This window comes from Marmota monax, unplaced genomic scaffold (genome assembly GCF_021218885.2).
Source record: "Marmota monax isolate L192 unplaced genomic scaffold, Marmota_monax_Labrador192_F-V1.1 WCK01_AAM20220418_F8-fsc00153, whole genome shotgun sequence".
Lineage (NCBI taxonomy): Eukaryota > Metazoa > Chordata > Mammalia > Rodentia > Sciuridae > Marmota > Marmota monax.
Genome location: NW_026692146.1, coordinates 3,687,161 through 3,691,469, shown reverse-complemented (window position 1 = coordinate 3,691,469; position 4,309 = coordinate 3,687,161). Strand labels below are relative to the sequence as shown.

At 41.2% G+C, this 4,309-nt stretch overlaps 1 pseudogene; it reads right to left on the bottom strand.

Annotated features, from left to right (window-relative positions):
- Window positions 1-2,804: 2,804 nt before the first annotated feature.
- Window positions 2,805-3,696, bottom strand: LOC124076127 (ADP/ATP translocase 2-like; annotated as a pseudogene).
- Window positions 3,697-4,309: the final 613 nt, after the last annotated feature.

The window sequence follows — 4,309 nt, the reverse complement described above, 5'->3', positions numbered from 1 at the left end:
AGCCACATCATTTTGTGGGTTTCTTTTTTCTGGGGTCCAGCTGGACATTTGTCCACTTGGCTCCCTGAAGGACATCGTCTTGCAGCACCACAGAGATCCTAGGGTCTCGTCAGCCCCACAGTAGCTTCTGGCTACTAGACCTGCCTGGTCTCACTGTCCTTCTAGCCCTTGGCTAAACAGGACCACATTGTCTAATCTATTGTCTGTTAGACACCATCAGCTGTTCTATTAGAGTCAATTGTCTTGTCTATTTTGCCCAATTTTAAGTTGTGTAAAGCAGGAGGATAAATTTACTTCTCAGTTGCCCTAACGCAAGCCCATGTGTAAGCCGCTTCCTGAATTTCACTAGAAAATCATTATTAATGTTATATTGTACAAGCTTATAACACATGGCTTCTATCTTGTAGCTACCCTTTTCTTTTCGGCAACAATTCTGCATTTAAACGATTCACTATTCTCCATAAGTGATCTTACAATGTGCTGTCCACTCGAGTTCTTTGATTCACTTCCCTAAAAGGTACGATTTCAAAACAAGAAGGGTGTTCATTTATTTATTTTTCCAAGAAGGACTCTACGGGCCTCACATTCCTTGAGCAATTTCCCATTTGAGAATGCGCCTTTGCCTTCATACTGAAATGGCATCATACTGAAATGGCATCTTGATTACCATTTTCTTGGTCAGATTTTCTATTTTTTATGTAATTTTAAAAAATTTATATATGACAGCGGAATGCAAAGCAAATATTCCAGGTTTTCTTATTACATATAGAGAGCACAATTTTTCATATCTCTGGATGTATACATAGTATATTCACACCAATTCGTGTTTTCATACCTGTAATGATTATCACAATAAAAGAGAATAAAATCATGGCATTTGCAGGTAAATGGATGGAGTTAGAGAAGATAATGCTAAGTGAAGTTAGCCAATCCCAAAATAACAAATGCCGAATGTTTTCTTTGATATAAGGAGGCTGATTCATAGTGGGATAGGGAGCGGGAGCACGGGAGGAATAGATAATTCTAGATAGGTCAGACGGATTGGAGGGGAAGGGAGGGGACATGGGGTAATTAATGATGGTGGAATGTGATGAACATTTCTATTTTAAAAAAATGATTAGCATTTGTGTTTCTTTTATTCTTTTTTTTTTTTTCAGTATTGGGAACTGAACCCAGAGGTGCTTAACCACTGAGCCACATCCCCAACCATTTTTATTTATTTATTTTGAGCAGGGTCTTGCTAAGTTGCTTATTGCTGAGGCTGGTCTTGAACTTGTGGTCCTCTTGCTTTAGCCTCCTGAGCCACCAGGATTATAGGTATGTGCCATCTCACCTGGAGTTCCTTTATTCTTATGAAGTATTGTATACCTACAACAGGTCATGTTGAAGTATGTGTCTTAATCATCAGGATAAAAATGAATATTCATGAGTTACTTGTCTGGCTTCAGAACTAGAATGTGGGCACTGTCGAAGATGCTCCTGCCTCAGCTTACCTCTCACCCCAGTCCTCAGGAGAATCATTGTCCCAAGTTTCCTTTATAGATTTAGCATAATTTTTTTCTTAAATAGTACATTATTTAATTTTGCTTGTTTTTTTAGCACAATAAATACAACCTGTTTCTAAGATCCCATCATACTGATGTGTATAGCTGTTGTTCATTTATTATCAGTAGAGTTGAGTATTGAATTTTATGAATATCCTAATAGGCATTTATTCATTCTCCTGTCACTTGACAGTTAAGTCAATTCCTGTTTTTCTATGGTGAGCAATGCCATCGTGAGCATTCCCGTACTTGTCTCCTGGTATATGTTGCAATGATTTTTGGATGTATATCCAAGGGTGAAGCCAGTGGAGTTACAGGCTGTGTGCACATTCAGCTCTGTAAACTGATGCTAAGCAACAAATGCAACTTCTACTGCCTGTGAGGGTTCTCGAGGCTCGACTCAGTCTCCCCTGTGTCCTAGTCTTGCATGTTGCTGGGAAGACTGGGTCCTCCTGGTTTTTGCTCCCCTGGTGTGACTTGTTTTGTTTTTTTTTCTGCTAAGATACTTGAAGAATTTTTTTTTCACCAAAGTTCACTCTTTTAATTAAATACCCTTAGCACTTAGCATTCTGCATCACATTTTCCTGGAATACTATTTATTCTGTTTATTTACATGTTCACTCAACTCGACCTTTGAATGCATCTTTTGTTCTGTGTGTTGGGTTCTTTTTTAGGACCCTCAAGTTACCCTTATATCTAATCCTGGTTTTCTCTCTGCTATATCCATTTCTTTCTCATCTACATCTTAAGCTCTTCCTCTATATTGTAGCTCAAAGTTTAGCAGTATGGATTCCATTTCTACTGATTTCTAATCTACATTTTAATTCTGCAATGATGTTACATTTGATTTCCTTTTTTAGGTACTTTTATTTCTTCAAATTTATGATTTATCAGGGTGATTGAAATAAAAAAAAATATCATTCAGTCCCATCATTATTATTATTGTCATTATGGAAATGACTTTAAGAGAAAACTGGTCAGGTGAATATTATTGCTTCCAATTTTGAACTAGTAAGTCATTGCCATTGATAAATAGTCAAGAGACTGTGCAGAATGCTCAAGATATATAACACAACATGCCTGTTCACAGGTGGGGGAAAAAACCTAGGAAATAACTTATGTGAACTTTTTTTTTTACATTTAGTTTTTAATTGTAGGTTAACACAATACCTTTATTTTTTTAATGTGGTGCTGAGGATGGAACCCAGTGCCTCACGCATGCTAGGCAAGCGCTCTACCTCTGAGCCACAACCTCAGCCCTTATGTGAACTTTTTGATTTCATCATACAAGGCAAGTACAAAAGCACCACCCATGCCTCTGAGAACATTGGACCATGCACCCTTGTAAAAAGCTTTGCCTCCCTCATCACGATCAATCTTCCTCCAGCAGTCAGTTGTGCTGTGAACACAATGTCAGTTCCTTTGCGCCCTGACTGCATCATCCTGCAGTGGTGAACAGTAACAAATGGATAGGAAGTCAACCCAGCAATGGCAGTGGCAGACTGTGCAATCATCCAGCTGATGAAGATGTGAGTATTCTTGGGATCTGGAAGCATTCCCTTTGCAGTGTGATAGATACTGAAGTAGACAGTTTGGTAGATGCTAATACCTTTCACAGATACATTAAAGTCTGGGTACAGGTCCTTAATCCCATCAGATCTGTAGATCTTAACCAGGCAGTCACTGAGGATGCTGAATTCCCTTTCAGTTCCCACTCTCCCCACACCAGCTGCTAGATGAATTAGGGCAAAAATCAAGAGGACACACAAAAGAGGATGTGGCCCCTGCGGCACCACCTGATACCAGGTTCCCTGCAAAATAGTGCCCAAACTGGGTCCTGTTGTCCACACCACTTGGGAAGATCTGCTTGTATTTATCTTTGAAGGCAAAGTTGAGAGCCTGGGTGGGGAAGTATCTGATGACATTGGCCAGGTTACCATGCCAGAAGGACAGGACTCCCTGCTCCTTGGGGAGATGAACCACTTAGTCTATAATGCCCTTGTATTGCTTATCTGCAGTGATTTGCTTGCTGACATCCAGTACCTGCAGTAACAGTTGACCAGCTCAATGGGCAGTACTGTGGTCTTAGAGGTGGCTGCGGCACTCCACCAGCCAGGAAGTCCTTGGCAAAGGACACAGTGGCATCTGGCATGTTGGAAGAAGAGGAGGTGGGCGACTGTGGGATGGGAGTGGGCTAGGAACCAGGTTTGACTCCCAGGCTCTGGGCTACTTTCCCCTCATTTCTATTATTCTACCATCTCATCTCAGAGCTCTTGTTCCACTGGATGGAACCACATTCTAATTAAGTTGCGTGATATGCAGAATGGGGAGGAGCGACCTTCTGTGGCCTGAGCTATGATTTCCTCTCATCTTGGTTCCTGGTCCTTTGCATATGGCGCTCCGGTTTTCCACCCTGCAGTGTGGATTTATAGTTGCTGCACTTTTAATTTTGCTCATGTTTGGGGAACTTCATCCACTCATTTTAGTTGTTCTGATAGATTCTGGACTTGCTGCCTCTTGTGTTTTGTTTTTCCCTCTCTGGTTTCATTGGGACAGTTGAGGGAACTGGGAGAGGAGCGACAGGAAAACTCAGAGGCAGTGTTAGTGGTTAGAATGTTCAGGCTCTGTTCTATCTGCTGTCATTTGGAGACATGTCATGATTTATTCCTCCTGGTTGGGGTGGTACACACTGTTCCCCTGGCGGGAGGGGTGCAGAAACTCAGGCTTCACATTGTTGCCCAAATTTAGTTTGTTGCCCTGGATCC